The following is a 19,275-nucleotide window of genomic DNA, read 5'->3' on the forward strand; positions in this document are numbered from 1 at the left end:
TACGAGTGCTGGTTGGAGTCCCTGCTGCTCCAGTTCGACCCAGCTCCCTTGCTAACACACCTGGGAAAGCAGCGGAAGATGTTCCAAGTGCTTGGGCCCCTGTGCCCACATGGGAGACCCAAATGAAGATTCTGGAGGGGCCGGCACTCTTGCATAGCAGGTAAAGCCACTGCCTGCAGTGCCGGCATCCCATATGGGCACTGGTTCGAGTCCCAGCTGCTCCACTTCAGATCCAGCTCTCTGCTATGGCCTGGAAAAGCAATAGAAGATGGCCCAAGTCCTTGGACCCCTGCACCTACACGGGAGACCTGGAAGAAGCTCCAAGCTCGTGGCTTCGGATTGGCCTAGCTCTGGCTGTTGCAGCCAATTGGGAGATAAACCAGCAGATGGAAGGCTTCGCTCTGTCTCTGTCTCTCAAATAAATAAATAAATCTTTTAAAAAATTGTCCTGGACTTAGATGGTGGTGGTGATTGTGCTACTTTATGCATATACCCAGAACCCATTGAATCACATTCTTGGAAAGGATGAACTTCATGGCATGTGAATTACATCTCAGTAACAATAACAACAGCAGCTGCACTTAGAGATGGCAGGATCCACCCAAAGACGAAACTGAAAGTCACTGCTTCTTCCTGCATTGCAGGAGCAAGATGTGGGCAGGGCAGGAAATAATTGCTTTTCAACATTCGATGTTTTGTATCCCTTGATTTTCTAAAAAAAAAAAAAAAAAAAAAAAAGTTTATGTTATCTTTCAAAACAAATAAAGGAGAAAATAAGTCTTTGCAGCCTCGGATAAGCCAGCAGCTCTGGAAGGGAAGGCCCTTTCCTCCCTGTTTCCAGGCAGGTTGCCTATTTAAATCCCCGACTTTTCCTGCCAGTGTCTGCCAAAGCCGTGTCAGAGACTAAAAAGCAGCTCCGCAGTAACTGGGGAAAAGGAGAAGCACACTCTTAGCTACAATGACACCTTCCTGATTCTTCGGACCCAGGACGCGCACAGTGTTTCTCCTAACCTTGAACAAGGGAGGCCCGTCATAGCTCACCAGCAACCTCTCGGTCCCCGTAAGAGCCTTCCAGCAGGACGCAGACAGGAGCCTGGTGAGCAGCTGTGGCCGGCCACAGCAGTCCAGAGCTGAGTTCCAGAGCAGCGGGACGAGCGCACACAGCGCTCTGCGGTTCTCAGGGTGGAAGCCGACGCTCCCCACTGGGTAGTTTGTTTTCCTGGGGGAGGCACCTTCCCCCTGCAAATGACTAGGAAAGGCCTTTGACCCCAGACTGTTAGCTAACGGATGCTTACTGAGCCCACAATCTCAGCTCCTACAACATACGACAGCTCAGGGAAGACAGGGACACACTGTCTTTGCATGTTCTACGAGCGCGGCCCTGGGATGGATCTTTGATGGCCGAGAGTGAGCCTGGACGGGGTGGGAGTTTGTGGGATACTTGGACTGCGTTTCAGGCTCCTGGCTTCAGCTAAGCCTTCCTCCCTGCCACCCCACCCTGCCAATTCTTTTTGGATTCTTAGTTCCGGCCTGGTTGTTATTTTTATCAAACCACACAGCAAGCAAGGCAGGGTGGGAAGCTTCCGATTGGCTCTCACTGTGACTCCAGACAGGGCTTCCCAACAGCATGGCCACATGGCGGCTGGCAGGCCCACGTGACACCACGGAGCAATGATGGGCCGTGGCTGCCAGTCAGCAGTATTTCAGCCCTGACCTCTGCAGCGAGGAAGGGAGCACGTGGCATCTGGGACTGGAGTGGCAGGATGGCTGCCGGCAGCACCGGGCTCGGCTCCTGCTAGCTCCATACTCTCTGTGAAAGGGAATCGCTCTTTCCCGATAATTCCAAGCCAAAGTCTCAGAACTGAATCCTATTGGCTGGTCTGAATCATGTGCTCATCAGTGTACCAATCACTGCGGCCACGTGGGAGGCTCATGATAGGCCATGCCCAAGTCGAAGCCCACTCTGCCTGAAACACGTGGACTGATGTTGGGGCGGGAGATCAGGAATGTAGCCAGGTGCAAGCAATGGACTTGTGTCCTTATAAAACAAAACCAAAAGCAAGAAGAGTAAACGAGGATGAGCAGCACAGCATGCAAGCGTCTCAGTCCCTCAGCAAATGTGTCTTCAGGATCCATTTCTGCATGCCATTTTGTAACTTGATGTTTTTGTGCATGTATTAAGTACTTAGTGTATACAGTGCTCTCAGCTCAGCCAGCAGTTGCACAATATACCTGGATCATAAAGTAAACACATTTGAAAAGCTTTTTTTTTAAAGACTTATTTCTTATTTATTTGAGAGTGAGAGGAGGAGGAGGAGGAGAAACAAATAGAGGAAGAGAGAGAGAGAGAGAGAGAGAGAGAGAGAGAAGACAGAAAGGTCTTCCACCTGCTAGTTCACTTCCCAAATGGCTGCAATGGCTGGAGCTGGCTGGGCCAGGCCATGAGCCAGGAGCTTCCTGCGGGTCACCTACATGCGTGCATGAGCCCAAGCACTTGGGTCATCTTCCTCTGCTTTCCCAGGCGCATTAGCAGGGAGCTGGTTTGGAAGTGCAGCAGCCAGGGCTTGAACCGGCATCCATATAGGATACCAGCATTGCAGGTGGAGGCTTAACCTGCTATGCCACAGTGCCGGCCCCACACTTGAAACATTCTTGATATGAATGACCAAATGGTTCCCAGAAAGAAACCATCAATGTGCACCCCCCCCCCCTTGCTGTCGGGAGCTGCTCTGGTTGTCACACTCCTGCCCCAGTGTGGCACAGCCAGAGAACAGCAAAGGATGCTCAGAGATCTCTCCCATGAGGCCCCGGCCTCCAGCCAGAACCTCTGAGGCTGGAAAATGTGCCTCCCCGACTCCCCTTCCTCCTTATAGGCCCAGCGCCCCTGGCTGGGGTCCTCCCCTCCTGCGGTTCCCCTGTGGTGGCTGAGCATGGCTTTTAAGCTAGAGCTTCCCTGCACTGTTGACACTGCTCCAGGGCAGTGTGGCAGGAGTCAGCCCTGCACGTTGGGGACCGCCTGTGACTCCCAGTAGCCGCCTGGGCCTGGCCCCAGCTTCCCCACTTCCTAAGAGTGTGGCTTTGGGCGAAGCACTTAAGCCAGCCACTAGCTGCTTGGAGGATAAACTTGAGAGAGCGATTATACTGCAAATATCCATCTGGGAATCTGGTGTAAAGTAGGCACCCAGGGCAGGCGTTTAGCCTGGTGGTCAAGATGCTCGTGTCCCACATTGGGTGCCTGGGTTTGATTCCTGCCTCCAGCTTCCTGCTAATGGGGTGCAGTGGTGACGGCTCAGGTAACTGGGCTCCTGCCACCCATGTGGGAGAATTGGACTGAGTTCCAGCTCCAAGCTTTGGCTGTAGATCCATCCAGCCCTCGCCATTGTGGGCATTTGGAGAGTGAACCAGCAAATCCCTTCTCTCTCTCTCTCTCTCTCTCTCTCTCTCTCTCTCTCTCTCTCTCTCTCTTTCTGCCTCTCACATAAAACAAATAAATGAAAAAGAACGAAATGGAATTTTAAAAATAAATAAGTAAAGCAAGCACCCAATAAATGTGATGTCACTACGACCATTAACACATACTATTTATTCTCTGTGAAGTGCACTGGGGTTGGACAACGGCCTTCTGTTTGAGCTTTGCCAAATCCCTGCCCCCTCCCTGGACCACAAAAGGCTCAGGGGATGCTCTGGCTGCTATGAGAGCTTGGAATTTCCCAGTGCAAAGCACGCCGGGAAGTCCGCTGCAGAGAGTGGCATGGTGCACGTGCACACCTGTGTACGGGGGGCATGGGGCCATTGCTGAGTGTCTCTCTGCCCTAGGTGGAGAGAGAGATTACCCCTGAAACCCAAAACCTATGCAGGCAAGGAGCCTCCACCCTCCAGCCCTCCCCCCTCCTCCCCCCCGCCATGTTCAGGGTGGCAACCGCATGAGTATTTTTGCAAAACCCGAGAGGCAGGCACGGAGACAGGTCTGCAGGAGATGGAGGCTGGGTTGCCAAGGGGTGCTGGTCACCTGGTCTTCCCCAGCATGCTTGGAGGGAAGAAGGGGGCTTGGTGGGCCGGGCTGAGCCCTTGCAACCCTATCACCGTGGAAAAGGGGGGTGGCAGGCTGAGGCCCCCCTGCCGGGTGCTGGATGGTGGCCAGCCCGGCTTTCAGTGTTCACGGCTAAATCGGATCCAGATGTTGCTGAGGAATCTGATATTGACAGGCCTGTTCCTCCGGCAGCCGGGCCTTCCACTGCAGGGGCATGGGAAGCCTCAGACCTCCGAGCCTGGGCAGAGGCTTTGGAGGGGCCCGAGGCTGGGGACGTCCCAGGTGGTCTCTCCTGTAGACAGCGAAGCGGGTATCCCCTAGCTGGCCTAAGTTACGGACAGCTTCTCAGGTTCGGGAAATGCCTGGACGAGATGATGGGCTGGGTCTCCTTCACAGGGACTTGAATCCCAGCCTCCATCCCCAGAGCTGGCTCCAGACAGCTGGGATGCCCGTGGTCCTTCCCCCGAGGTGCTCTCTCTCCATCAGACTCGGGAGGGTCGGGCTGCATGGGGCTGGGGGGCCAGGGCAGCGCAGGAGTGAAGATGGATGGATGGTCCATTGTCTCCTGGCTTTGGGCAACCTTCCTTCCAAAGACAATAGCTAGGGGCAGGCGTGGGGTGCAGCAAAAAAGGACAAGAGCACCCCAAGTCAGAGTGACCTGGTTTGAGTCCTGCCTCTGCTTCTGATTCCAGCTCCTTGCTAATGCACCTCCTGGGAGGTAGCAGGTGATGGCTGAGGTCCTCAGGTCCCTGCCACCCATGTGGGAGACCTGGATTGAGTTCCTGTTGCTGGCATTTGGGGAGTGAATCAGCAGTTGGAAGATCTCTCTCTCTCTCTCTTTCTTTTCAAGTAAATGAAAATAAATGCATGACATATACAAGACAGCACCTGGGAGAGCCTGACAGTAGCCCTGCAAGGTAGACTGTGTTACGCAGAGCAGCCCCTACAGAGCCCCTGGGTGCTGCTGTCCCTGGACAAGCGTGTGCTTCCTTCACTCTTCCAAGGTGTACTCCCCAAGCACCAGGCCTGGCATAGGGAAACAGATGAGCCAGGAGCTCGGCCGTGGGGGAGCTGGCTGGGTCGGGTGGGGTGGCTAGCCATTGCAACATGAGACGGAGCGAGAGTTGGGCCAAAGCAGCACCGGGAATGACAGCCGCAGGAGCCGAGGGGAGGGGGAGTCGCAGCTGCACAGAGGTGATGACTGAAGCCTGGGAGATGTTCTGGCTGCAGGCGGACAGACATCGGGGCTGTGGCTGTGGGTGGAGCAGACCTTACGGCTCCATACAGTGCATGGTCCCAGACTGCCTCTCAGATCAGAAAGCAAGAGTGATGCAAAAGGCGTAATTAGGGCAGTGGATGAAAGTTGAATATGGACCGTATTTGAGATAGTAGTGTGTCAATATGAAGCTTTCTTAACTGCTACTTCGATTGCAGTTATGGGGCAGGCAGCGTGGCGCAGCAGGTTAAGGCACTGCTTGGGACTCCTGCACCCATATCACACTGCTGGTTTGAGTCCTGGCTGCTCTGCTTCCGATCCCACTTCCTGTTAACAACTCGCAGGAAGCAGCAGATGATGATTCAAGTTCTTGGGCCCCTGCCTTCCGTGTGGCAGATCTGGATGGAGTTTTGGGTTCTTGGCTTCAGCCTGGTCCCGGCTTGGGCTGTTGTAAGCATTTGGGGAGTAAACCAGTGGATGGAAGATCCTCTCTCTGTCAGTCTGCCTTTCAAATAAATAAATCTTTTGAAAAATAATCTGTAGTTATATAAGAGAATATCCTGTTCTCAGGGAAGACAATCAAAGTATTTTAGGGTGATAATGGCCCTTTCTCTCTGATGGTTCTGCAAATAATTAGTGTGTATACATCAAGTCAACAAGTAGAGAATTTAGACAGTGTAGAGAGTATTCATTGTACTATGTTTTTGTTATTTTATTTATTTGAAAGTCAGAGTTACACAGAGAGAGGAGAAGCAGAGAGATAGAGATAGAGATAGAGATATGGAGAGAGAGAGAGAGAGAGAGAGAGAGAGAGAGGTCTTCCACTCTGCTGGTTCACTCCCCAGATGGCCGCAACAACCAGAGCTGAGCTGATACGAAGCCAGAAGCCAGAAGCTTCTTCCAGTGGGTGCAGGGACCCAAGGACTTGGGCTATCTTCCACTGCTTTCTCAGGCCATAGCAGAGAGCGGGATTGCAAGTGGAGCAGCCAGGATGCGAACCTGGGCTCATAGCGATGCCTGCAGCACAAGCAGATGCTTAACCTACTATGCCACAGCACAGGTCTCTATTGTACTATTCTGACAACTTTTCTGCAACCTGGAATTTTTTCAAAGGCCAAAGGAAAAAAAAAAGCATATATACAAAGGAGCACGAAGAGAAGTCGGCCGAGGAGAGTAGCAGAGGAAGAAGGCACTGTGGTGGAGTGCAGAGAGGAGAGGGTGCATCCAGGAGGGTGACAAAGTGACCCATCTCAGAGGTTACAGAGCACAGAGGCCAGGGGCGGGGGGCAGACAGGGGCCAGGCATTGTCTTTGAAAGATTTCCCTCCACGGGGACCAGGCTGGCACCGCAGCAGAGGTGAATAGAGGCACTCTCAGGATAGGAGGGGCCTGACGATGGAAAAGGCTGGCGGGGAGAAAGGACTGAGCGGGAGCCAGGGAGCCCTTGTTTGATTTCCTTCACAGAGCAGACTGCAGGTGCAGTTACCCGCCTGCCTTTCTTCCTCGCTAAAACGCAAGCCCTGGTAAAAGAAACCCGCAGTTCCATTTCCCAAAGTTTGCTTGAGCAAGAAAAGATTCCAGAACCGGGCACCGTTTCAGACCACAGAAGGTTCCAAATGCCCCGCCATGCCCCTGAGTGAGTCCTATTTCTCGCCAGAAAAAGAAAGTGACCTTCAGAAACCACCTGATTGGCTACCATTGGCATTTGCCTTATATGGCCATGTTTTGGCAGCTTTCAGCCTCTGATTGGCTGCAAGTTGCATTGCTGTGATTGGCTGAGACTCAGTTGCTTGGTTACACATCAAACTAGGTTGCAGTTCACGATGTGTGGAAGAACTATGTTTGGGTCAAACTTATCTATTTATTTACTTATTGGGGACTGACAGACAAACAGTGATCTTCCACCTGCTGCTTCACTCCCCAAATTCACTCCCCAAATACTTGCAACAGCCAGGACTGGGCCAAACCAAAACCTGGAACCAGGAGCTTAATCTGGAGACTGGAATCCAATGTGGTAGCAGGGACCCAAGCCCTAGAGCCTCCATGGTGCACAGTGGCAGGAAGCTGGACTCAGAAGCAGAGCTGGGACTTAAACTCTAGAGATGTCCCAAGCGGCATCTTAACCTCTATGGTGAATGCCTGCCTCTGAGCCGAGCTTTGATCACCCAGAGAGATAGGTTACGCCATACTCATCTCCGCTTGACAGCCCTGTGGAGGCAAGGACTCCACCCCTTCTATCTTCACCAGGTTGTCCCCAGCACAGTAAGGGGCTCAGCCAGTACTCGAGTGAATGAGGGACAGAGTACACATGGCCAGAGCAGCCATAACCAGGGCCCAGGGCTGGGCGGGCTAAACCACAAGAAGTTCTAGTCCCACAGTGGGAGGCTGGGAGGCTGAGCTCCAAGCACCAGCAGGGTGGTCTCCCAGCAGGGGGCTGGGAGGGATGGACTCGCTCCAGGCCTGTGTCCTGGGCTTCCCGGCTTCCTGGTGGCCGGCCGTCTTCTCCCTGGGTCTTAGCAGCCTCCTCCCTCTATGAGCATCTGTCTCTGGGTCCAGATGGTCCCCTGTGGTAGGGAAACTGGTGATACTGACCTAGTGACACCTGCAGTGACCTTGAGTCCTGACAGGACCACATTCTGGGTGCTGGGGCTTAGGACCTCAACCTAGGAATTTGGGAGTAGGGGCTGGAGGACAGCAGTGAGGGTAGGAATCGGTCTATGGTCAGGCAGGGGGGCTGACCCTGGCCTTGACTCTACCCCTGAGGCTGGAGAGGAAGCTGAGACTGCTTGGCGTGTGTGCGGGCATCCAGTTGAGCTTTACAAGAGAAGTTTCTAGGGGCCGGTATGGTGGTGTAGTGGGTTGCAATGCTGGCATCTCATGTTGGAGCACCTGTTTGAGAGTCCCGTCTGCTCCACTTCCAATCCAGCTCCCTGCTATGGCCTGGGAAAGCAGCGGAAGATGAGCCAAGTGCTTGGGTCCCTGCACCCATGTGAGAGATCCAGATGAAGCTCCTGGCTCTTGACTTCAGCCTGGCCCAGCCTTTGGCTGTTGCAGCCATTTGGGGGAGTGAACCAGCAGATAAAAGACCTCTGTGTGTGTGTGTTTCTCCCTCTCTCTGCTACTCTGCCCTTCAAATTAATAAATACATCCATGCATCTTTTAAGAAACAGACAGAAATGTTTTTGAAAGTGCACCTGTTTCGTGTGTGTCGGGGGCTGAACTCCATGTGAGGGGAACCTGTGTGTTAGGAGGCAGGGCTGTCCCAAAGCAGAGGAGAAGGCTCTGGGAGAGGGAAGTGGGCGTCCCCGTCTCCAAGAGCAACGCAAGGGCGTGGCGCTTCACTCCTTCCCCAGTGCCCGTGAGCGCCCGCTCTGTGCCCACCTGGGGCTACACAGAGGACACAGTGGCGGCCCAGAGTGCCAAGGCCATCCAGGGTCCCTGTCCTCCTGCTGGGTGCATAGAAGCAGCCCTGGGGGAGCCCCCTCGGGCCTCCCCACGGAATGCCTCCCAGCTCTGCTGGTGGCACAGAGGGCCCCACACGTGGCCCTGGGTCCTAGGCCGACCCTGGGCCTTGCTTCAGGGTCTATTGGATCATACACTGAGAGCCGAGGCCCCTCTCCTTGGACAGCCCACTTTTTCACCCGTATGAATGAGGCCAGTGGGTGGGTGTGTATGAGAGGAAGCACAGAACTGAGTCAGAACAGGTTTGGGTTGAAGTCTCTGTTTTCTCACTGCTTGGCTGTATGACTGAGCAAGTCGCCTGGACTCAGTGAGCCTGTTTCTCGTCTGTGAAATGGGCACGATATAGGTCCCTCATAGCTCAGGGCTATGAGCAACAGTGCTTTCCTCGATGCTCGGCATTGGAGCAGTGGTTAGTTTTGCTATTTAATACTGGTCCCTTATGAGGTCTGCACACATGCAAGTCATCATCATTAATCAGCTGAAGGCCATGACCTTGAGTCATCTAGGAGAAAAGTCTGAGGGGAACGCTGCCCTTGGACTCCCAGTCTGGCTGCATCTCTGCTGGCCTGGGCGCCCAGCCAGGAGGCCTGGAGGCCCGGTGGGGGAGCCCCACAAAACCCCCTCTGTAGGGGAAGCCCCTGAGAGCCCAGCTCAGAAACACAGGGGCAGACTCCGCGGAGGGACAATGCACACTGTGCCTGACCGCATCTCGAAACCAGCAAGCTTGTGACCAGAGAAACCGAGAAACTGCCACAGCCCAGAGGGGCCCGAGGCCCCGTGACCACCAAAGGTCCTGCGGTGTCCCGGATGGAGCCTGGAACAGAAAAGGGGCGTTCGGGAACAGCGAGGGTGTCTGAGCCCAGCGTGGGCTTCAGTTGGCAACAACACAGCGATTCTGGCTTCTTAGTGTGGCATGTGGGCCACAGCAGCTGGCAGGGTCACGCCAGGGAGCTTCTTGTGAGCAGGAGGTACATGGGGATCCTCTGCACCATCCTTGCAACTTTCTGCAACTCTAAATCTATTCTAAAAATGGTTTACGGGGCCTCATGGTGCAGGGGTTAAGCTGCTGCGTGGGCAGCCCATGTCCCATATCCGAATGCCTGGGTTCGAGTCCCAGCTCTACTTCTGGTCCGGCTCCCATGGGAGACCAGTTGGAGTTCTTGGCTCCTGGATTTGGCCAGGCTCAGTCCCGGCCATTGCAGGCATTTAGAGAGTGAACCATCAACGGATGGGAGATCTCTTGCTCTGTCACTGCCTTGCAAATAAATAAGAATGATTAAACAGGCTTTAAAAATAAACTACATATTTTTAAAATATTTATTTTATTTATTTGAAGAGTTACAGAGAGAGGTAGAGAGAGAGAGAGGTCTTCCATCCACTGGTTCACTCCCCAGATGGCCGCAAAGGCTGGAGCTGAGCTGATCTGAAGCCAGGAGCCAGGAGTTTCTTCTGCGTCTCCCATGTGGGTGCAGGGGCCCAAGGACTTGCTTTCCCAGGCCATAGCAGAGAGCTGGATGGAAGTGGAGCAGCCAGGACTTGAACCGGGGCCCATATGGGATGCCAGCACTGCAGGCGGCAGCTTTACCTGCTATGCCACAGTGCCGGGGCCTGGCAAACCAGTCTTGAACCCTTGGCCTGCTCTAGGGAAGAGCAGAGTTTTCCCCACATTTTTGGGCTTTGGGCTAGGCTCTGCCTCCTCCTCTGCGGCAGCCTCTGCCCTGCAGTGGGGGGCCTTGGAGGAGCCCTGGCCTGCAGCCTCCTTCTCACCCAGTGGTGAGGAGCCAGGCCGCGGGGGCATGCGCAGGAGGAGGGGTCTGCTGCTTCTCACCGGCTCCTCCCTCTGCTCTGTCCCCAAGTCCTCCTGCCTCCCGAGCGCCACCCCCGCCCCTGCCCCTGCAGTCTAGGTAACCATTTTTCTCCAAGGCCAACAGCCGGGTTGAGGCATGCATCGAGTGTGCACAGCACAGTGAGTTTATACAACCCCAACACACGCACGGAGCCGGTGCCGGGACCTAGCCGCACCGTCAGGACGCCCGCGTGCCGTCTCACTGCTCCCGGTGGCACTGGCTGGGAGTGGTCATGCTCTCACCCCGGGCCGGCCGCATGGGCCCCTAGGGTGCGCATGGCCTGGGTCGTAGGTGCCGCACCTCTTTCCTGGTGCACGGCGGAGACCCACGTGCTCCAAGTTCTCTCCAACGCTGCCTACTTCCTGCAACTTTCAGCGAAGCCGGGCTGTTGGGGACACGCTGGTGTCCTGCAACCACAGAAAGAGTGCCTGTCGTGCTTGGGGCTTCAGGAGCGTTACTGTCAATGTTGCTTGGAGGAGCAAGGCCTCTCCTGGCCTCACTGCAGGCTGCGCCATCTCTGCCCACAGCCTCCCTGGCTTCCTTCCGATGTTCCTCTGTGTTGTCCTCCCTTTTGCCATGGGGAACTCCTTCCTCCCCTCCCCCGGACAAATCCTCTCACTCTTCCGGCTCTAGGTCAAGGGTGGCTTCCTGGGAACCTGTCAGACCAGCTGACAAGGTGAAGTCCCTGCCTGGTCTGCCCGTTCTGCAGACCGTGACCGTCACTCACCTCCTCTAGACCGGAAGCTTTGTGAGGAAAGGGGCTCCATTCAAAAGTTTTCTCTTGGGCCGGTGCCGTGGTGCAGCTACCGGACACCTGGACTCTGGTTCATGTCCCCGCTGCTCCGATCAGCAGAAGATGGTCCAAGTGCTTGGGTCCCTGCACCCAAATCATGAAGCTCTCGACTCCTGGTTTCAGCCTGACCCAGTCCTGGCTGTTGGCGGCCATCTGGGAAGTGAACCAGCAGATGGAAGATCACTCCGTGCCTCATTATCTCTGTAACTGTGGCTTTCAAAATAAATACTTTTTAAAGTTTTCTCTGCATTTTTCAGCTAGGATTTGGAGTAGCAGTGACGGACAGAAACATCAAAGAACTTGAAGAAATAAAAGAGGGGGTGGGCATTTAGCAGAGCAGGGAAGTCCCCGCTTGGGACACCTGCACCCCCTATCGGACTGTCTGGCTGCAACTCGTAGCTCTGCTTCCAATTCCAGCTTCCTGCTGCTGGGCACCCTGGGAGGCAGCAGGTCATGGCTCAAGGTGACGGTTGGGTCCCTGTCGCCCACAAGGGGGACCTGGATGCAGTTCCTGGTCTCTGGCTCCCGCCTGCCTGTTGTGGGCATGTAGAGAACAGACCAGGGGAGGGAAGATGTCTGTCTCTCTCTGCCTTTCAAATAAATAAATGAAAAATTCTTTATAAAAAAAGAAGTGCACAATCATTTTTGTCTCCTATAAACAAAGTCGAGAGGTCAGGAGTCCAGCTCTGACCCTATGATCCTCAGGTGGTGATGCTGCAGCTGATGGCTGGGGACCCAGGCTCACCGCTCTGCCAGCCCCAGCCTCAGCGGTCTGTGAGGGCTGCTCAAGCCATTGCTTCCGCATTCCAGCCAGCGAGGAGGAGGAGGAGGAGGAGGAGGAGGAGGAGGAGGAGGAGGAAATGAAGACGGCAGTTCCCTTCTTAAGGAAGGAGTTTGCATACTGCAAACTCGCTTACACTGCCAGATCCCAGCGCTATGCACTCAGGGAGTGGGGACTATCACCTCTTCCAGGGGCTGTGGTCCCAGCTAAAACTCAGGGGTCTGCTTGCAAGAAGCAGAGAGTACCTGCCACAGTGGCTGCTGCAGCCCTCAAGAAGCGTTTAGTGACCCCTCGCAGCAGCCCCCTGAGCTCAGTGTTATTATTCCCATTTTATAGATGAGCACAGCGAGGCTTGGAGTGGTTACAGCGACTTGCTGAAGGCAGTCAGTGGATGCCTGCAGCCCTTGGAGGTTGGCCCCCGGTGCAGATCAGCTGCTAAATTCCTAGTGCCCACTAGACATGGCCGTCCCCTCCCCCACCACCCTAATCCAGGGTCATCTTCCCAGCTGTACTCGGAGCCCGTGAGTCCCTTCCACGCTGAACTTCTGGGTTCTCACAGCAAGCACAAGGGGCCGAGGCTTCCAAGAGCCAGCAGCCCCTTCTAGTTCCCACGCGAGGCTGCACCCAGGGCCTGGCCTGCGTTCTCGCTGAGGGCTCCGACTGCCCCTGATGTCAGCCTGCCCCGCTAGCACCTGCATTCTCTCTGCGCCCCCACCCTCAGGGCCCCACGTGCTCCTGCCGGCCGCTGCCCAGGATCCTGAGCTCCTGACAGCGCTGGGGTTGGGGGCTGTCTCAGCTGCGCCTGCTGGCGGTGGGGGCAGGTGGGGTGGCCTGGCTGTCGCTGCCCAGAGGCTATGCCTGAGTCAGGAGCTACTGGGAATGCTGGCTGCTCTCCGGGTGTTTGGTCCCAGCAAGCTCTCCTTCTCCTTCCATCCCGGACCTGCCCGCTGCCTCCCTGCTTGCTTGCTTGCTTCCTTCCTTCCTTCCTTCCTTCCTTTCTTTCTTTTTCTTTCTTTTTCTTTCTTTCGACAGGCAGAGTTAGACAGTGAGAGAGAGACAGAAAGGTCTTCCTTGTTCCGTTGGTTCACCCACCAAGGTGCTGCTACTGCTGGTGCGTTGCAGCCGACGCGCTGCGCCGATCCGAAGCCAGCAGCAAGGTGCTTCCTCCTGGTCTCCCATGCAGGTGCAGGGCCCAAGCACTTGGGCCATCCTCCACTGCCTTCCCAGGCCACAGCAGAGAGCTGGACTGGAAGAGGGGCAACCGGGACAGAATCCGGCGCCCCGACCGGGACTAGAACCCGGGGTGCCGGCGCTGCAGGCAGAGGATTAGCCTAGTGAGCTGCGGCGCCGGCTCCCTGCCTGCCTTTGACGTGAACTGCAGCCTGGGGAACGTGTCTGTATGCCTGTGTGTAATCCGTCGGGCAGTGAGGTCTCCAGCTGCAAAACTGTGTCACTAACTCCGTCCCTTGGAACCCCTGTGGGTTCATCCTCCTAAGACAGAGCCTTCCTGTTGCCACCACCACGTACGTGGAAGGGGCTCCTCAACACTTTAAATCCCCTGTGCTGGGCGACAGACGCCACTCACCTCTCATCACTCATCCGCTTGCTCATTAAATATTTATTGAGCACCTACTATGTGCTACCTTGTGCCAAGTGCAGGGCTATGAGAAACATAACTCCCTGGGGAAGGTATTTGGCCTAGTGGTTAAGCGGCCCAGGTGTCCCAGGCTGGAGTAGCTGGGTTCGAGTCGGCTTTACTCTAGATTCCAGCTTCCTGCCAATGCTCACGCCGGGAGACAGCTGTGACCTGGCCCAGCCCTGACTATCATGGGCCTCTGCGAAGTGGAATAGCAGATGGATGGCTCTCCCCCAACCCCCCACGCCCACCCCGTGTGTGTGGGGTGTGTGTGGGTGTGTGTGTGTGTCTGTCTTTGTCACCCGCCTCAAAAGCTCCTGGCCTAAGCCCCCTAATCATATCGTATGCAAACTTCAGAGATTTAAATATGCAGAAAAAAAAAAAAAACCTTGAAAGAAGCCAGAGGATAAAGCACTTTAGCTCTAGACAAGCAAAGGTAAGAACTGCATTTGAATTCTTCCGAGGAAACTTACAAGGAAATTGAGTGGGAAAAAAACCTCGCCAACAGAGAACTCTGTATGCTGTGACATTGTCTTTCAAAAGTGAAGATTAGGGGTCTGGAGCAGCAGTTACGTCATCTTGGGGACACCCACTTCCCGTATCAGAGAGCCCGGTTCAAGCCCGGGTTTCTCCCGTAGACCCAGCTTCCCGCTAATGCATGCCCTGGGAGGCAGCAGGGGATGGCTCAATACGATGGTCTCTGTCACCCCCGTGGGAGACCCAGGCTGAGTCCCTGGCTCCTGGTTCTGCCTGGCTTTGAAGGGCTTCAGGCAGAGGAGGGGCGTGATCCACTGGAGAGCAGCTGGCCTCGGGGTGGGGCTTGGCGTGGGCCCGACCCCAGGACATTTTTCCTTAAGTGGCAGCCCTGGGAACCCTCAGCCTCGCGCCTGCAGGTGCCTTGATGTGGGAATGTTCTGTCTTTGGCAGCCTCCACGTCACACAGGTGGCTGACTGGGCCCCGAGACTGCTGTCTTCAAAGAGGTCTCTCCCCCTGGACGTGGGGCCCCAGCAGGGGGCCATCTGCTAATAGGGGCCTTGGCTTGTTAGGGCCCAGGTAGCAAAATTCTGGAACCTCCACACAGTCCCCGGCAGGTGGAAAGGCCAGGACGCACGGCCTGATGGGTCTCTGCCTCCTTGGTAAATGGAGTGTCCAAGCAGATTTAACTGGATTTAGAAAGAGCAAGCAAGGTGATTTAGCAGTGCCAAGAAGCATAGCGTCCCCTTCTCCCTGAGAACTGGTGCCTATTGCTAGCAGGGTCCCTCAGCAGGCCAAACGGGTTCTCAGGGCCAGGCCTTGGCTCGCCCAGACAGCGCCCCCTTCCGGAGGGTCCTCTCCCCCTGCCTGGCGCCTCCGTGCCAGTCCCACCCAGCCTTCTCCCACCGCCTTCCTCCTGCCCACGGTTGAGTCAGTCCTCTCTCTTCTGCTCCCAGGGACGTGGGGCCTCAGACCCAAGTAGGACAGATGCCTCCATCCTCAGTGGGCCGCTCTTGTCACATTCGACCCATCCCTCGCACGGCTTCTCAGAACAGCTGTGGATCAAGTCACTTTGTGGCTTCACCGTGGCCCGAGGCTCAAAACGGGACCCGCAGCTTACAAAGCACACCCTCAACCCAGGAGCACAGGGCTGCCCTGTGCACACCTGTGCCCGACTCCTTCCAGCCTCAGGGCTGTCCCATGCACCGTTCCCTCTGCGGGGCAGGGGAGGGGGGGACTCCTTCCCACAACCTAGCCTCCTCCAGCTCCCAGTATCCCCAGCACGACCCACATGGGCATGAATGAGTGTTCACATGCTCTCAGCACCCAGCCAAGTCCACAATCAGGGAGCCCAGAGAAGCCGTAAGAGAGAATGCAAGGGTTATGAAAACAGCTCATGGACAAATGGAATTAAAAGAAAAGAAGAGGGGGTGGTTCTGTGGTATGGTGGGTTACGGTGCTGGTTCAAGTCCCAGCTGCTCAGCTTTCTTTCCAGCTCCCTGCTGGTGCCCACTGAGAGGCAGCAGTTACTGGCTCAAGAGCTTGGGCCCCTGTCACCCCTGTGGGAGATCTTGATGGAATTCCTGGCTCCTGGCTTTGGCTTGGTCCAGCTCTGGCTTTTTTGGGCATTTGGGGAGTGAACCAGTGGAAGGAAGATCAATCTCTCTTTCTCTGCCTTTCAAGTAGATGAAAATAAATATGTAAAAAATTTTTAAATGCTCAACTAATACACACACACACACATATGGAGATGTTTATTTTGGTGCAAAAATTTTGTGAAACCCATGCATAGTTTTTGCACAATATAGGTTTTCCATGAACTTCTTGAAGTCCTCTCATAAGTGATTATCGGTGTTCAAGCCCCAGCTTTTGGGGCTCACTCGCCAGGCGGCTGCAGTTACACTGGACCTGCCCCCAGCCTCCCCTTGTCACCTGCTCTCTGGGCCCCCCCCACCCCGCCCCGGCTCCTCTGCATTCATTCATTGTCATCATGTGTGTCCCTTTGTTTTATCTGAGTAACGCCTCGCTCCCCGCCTTGGACAGAAGCTGCGCCCAGTGCGTTGTCCCCAGCACAGAGCACACCGCCATCCCGTGTCCAAAACATGAGCCATAAACTCATGAGTGAATGACGGGTGAGGCTAGGCTGGGGCAGGAGCTCAGTGAGCTCAAAGCAGAAATGCCGCACTAGCTCTGCTGGGGCCGGTGCCCCCATCCCCCAGCAGGTGACGGTGAGTGAGCTGGTGCCCCAGGGCGGTGGGGGAGGGAGCAGTGGCAGCCCTCAGAGCAGGGTGGTCCTCCTGGGCCATGAGCCTTGGGTCTCTTCCCACTCACTGGGACGCAATTCTAGCACACGGGCTGGAGGCTGGAGCTCTGTCCCCACGCACTGGCCTGCGGCCTGGGACTTTGCAGCCTTTCACGCCCTCTCCCAAGTGCTCCTCCTGCAGGCGGCCTCCAGGGACAGAGGACTCCCATCTGCGGGTTTACTCTGTTCAGTAGTCCCTGTCCATCCGTCTGCCACCAGCAGTGTGTGGCTCAGCACAGCTCCCCCCAGCGCTACGGCTGGGAGCTGGGTGGTGTGCGTCCTCCGGCTTGGGGGTTCTTTTGCAGGATTGTTCTGGGCCACTCTTGGTCCTTTGCTGTGCATTTTAGAAATGGTTTTGCAACTTTTCACAGAAAATCTGCTGGAATTGTTTTGAATCTACAGAAGTGAGTCAATATTGAAAAACTGGGCCGGCGCCGCGGCTCACTAGGCTAATCCTCCGCCTGGCAGCGCCGGCACACCGGGTTCTAGTTCCGGTCGGGGCACCGGATTCTGTCCCGGTTGCTCCCCTTCCAGGCCAGCTCTCTGCTGTGGCCCGGGAAGGCAGTGGAGGATGGCCCAAGTGCTTGGGCCCTGCATCCCATGGGAGACCAGGATAACTACCCAGCTCCTGCCATCGGATCAGCGCGGTGCGCCGGCTGCAGTGTGCCGGCCGCGGCGGCCATTGGAGGGTGAACCAATGGCAAAAGGAAGACCTTTCTTTCTGTCTCTCTCTCTCACTGTCCCCTCTGCCTGTCAAAAAAAAAAAAAAAACTGGTTTGCATATATGTTTTTTAAATCCTAGATTTCTAAGTTTCCTTTTTTGAAAGATTTATTTATTTTTACTTATTTATTTGAAAGTCAGAGTTACAGAGAAGGAGAGGTGGAGGGTGGGAGGTGGGGGGTGAGAGAGAGAGAGAGGTCTTCCATCGCTGATTCACTCCCCAGATGGCTGCAACAGCCAGAGCTAGGCCCATCTGAAGCCAGGAGCCAGGAGCCGGGAGCTTCTTCCAGGTCTCCCACATGGGTACAGGGGCCCAAGAACTTGGGCCATCTTCTACTGCTTTCCCAGGCCGTAGCAGAGAGCTGGATCGGAAGAGGAGCAGCTGGGACTCAAACTGGTGCCCATATGGAACACTGGCACCATAGCAGCGGCTTAACCACAGCACCGGCCCCTGTAGGTTTCCTTTGACAAGTGGGCCTGCATCCCTGCAGAGCCACAGGCAACACCCCAGGTGCACCAGGCGCTCAGCGCACCTGAGCCTCCCCCTCCATGAGGCTGGCGCCCTGCACGCAGCCTCCTCACCTGTGGCTCGGCGTGCCCAGCCCTCTCAGGCACAGGGTTTGGGTTCCCGGGTCAGATTCTTGCTCCACAGACTTCCAGGCCGGATGCTCTCACTCCCACTCCTGACTTGGCTGTCGCCTTCTTGTTCAGGGTCTCCGGGCGGCTTTCCTGGAAGTGCCGTGAGGACTCCCGGCTTGTGTTGTTGGGGCGCTCTGTGCTTCTCCGGAGGAGGAGACCTGCTGGTGTGATCAGCTGTTCAATGTCCCTGTCTCCTCCGAGCTCCAGGCTGTCTTTTGTGCCTACTGCAGTGTCTGGTGCTCAGTAGAGGTGCAAAGAACGAACGGGCCCCTCTCCCAGGCGGCAGCCGGTGGACCTGCCAGCACCTCCTCCTGTCCTCCCCTCGCCACCCACACCCTCTGGTAGCCTTGACAAAGGGACAAATAGGACCCTCACCTCTCTGGCCTGGAAGATGCTGACATCCACTGAGGCAAACAAGGGCCTAGGAGCCTGGGAAAGGCCCTGGCTAGAAACCAGGACTCAGCTTCCCTGGGAGCCCTCAGGGCCCTGGCTGCTTTCCTGTCCTTTGTTATTAGTTTTTAAAATGAAAGCATCCGATAAAGCCGCCACCTGCAGTGCTGGCATCCCATATGGGTGCTGGTTCTAGTCCCAGCTGCTCCACTTCCCATCCAGCTCTCTGCTGTGGCCTGGGAAAGCAGTAGAAGATGGCCCAAGTCCTTAGGCCCCTGCACCCACATGGGAGACCCGGAGGAGGCTCCTGGCTTCAGATCAGCACAGCTCTGGCCATTGTGGCCAATTGGGGAGTGAACCAGTGGATGGAAGACCTCTCTCTCTCTCTCTCTGCCTCTCCTCTCTCTCGGTGTAACTCTGACTTTCAAATAAATATATAAGTCTTAAAAAAGAAAGAAAAGACAAGACATGGAGCTGAGACTCAAACCTGGGCGCTCTGATATGGGATGCGAGTTTCCCAGTGGTGTCTTAAAAAAAAGAGAGCGTCATCCACACACAGATCTCAGCCATTCAGTTTTGACAGCTGCACCAACGGGTAACCCCTGCTCCAAACAAGATATGGTGGCTGGCATTGAGCCTGGCAGTTAGACCCCCGTGCCCCACATCGGAGTACTGGGTTCAGTCCCAGCTCCTTGCTTCTGGCTTCACCCAGGCCAGAAGGGTCTCTGTGTTTGCAACCCCCAGTGTTTTCATGGTGCGTGGGACAGCCTCTGCCTGTGACCTGATACACACTGGCCCCAGCAGGGTGACGGGAGACGCCTGAGGGTCCCTGACCGTGAACATAGATCCACGAGGACTCAGAAGCCGCCTCGGGCTCATCAGGACTGTGTCTCCCTGTTGCCTGTACAGACAAGCAGCTCAAGAAATGGCTGCTGAGTGGACAAAGGGACAGGTCAAGGTGCTGGAGGCGGAGGTACTCTCACA

The 19,275-nt window shown here is 55.6% G+C and overlaps 1 long non-coding RNA gene across 1 annotated transcript; it reads right to left on the reverse strand.

Annotated features, from left to right (window-relative positions):
• Positions 1–460: 460 nt before the first annotated feature.
• On the reverse strand, positions 461–18,062 carry LOC138846687 (uncharacterized). The gene is made up of 2 exons (XR_011384218.1): positions 17,845–18,062; positions 461–712 (listed from the first exon to the last, which is right to left on the reverse strand). It is a non-coding gene; the product is annotated as an uncharacterized lncRNA (long non-coding RNA).
• Between the last annotated feature and the right edge of the window lie 1,213 nt (positions 18,063–19,275).

This window comes from Oryctolagus cuniculus, chromosome 18, assembly GCF_964237555.1.
Source record: "Oryctolagus cuniculus chromosome 18, mOryCun1.1, whole genome shotgun sequence".
Classification (NCBI taxonomy): Eukaryota; Metazoa; Chordata; class Mammalia; order Lagomorpha; family Leporidae; genus Oryctolagus; species Oryctolagus cuniculus.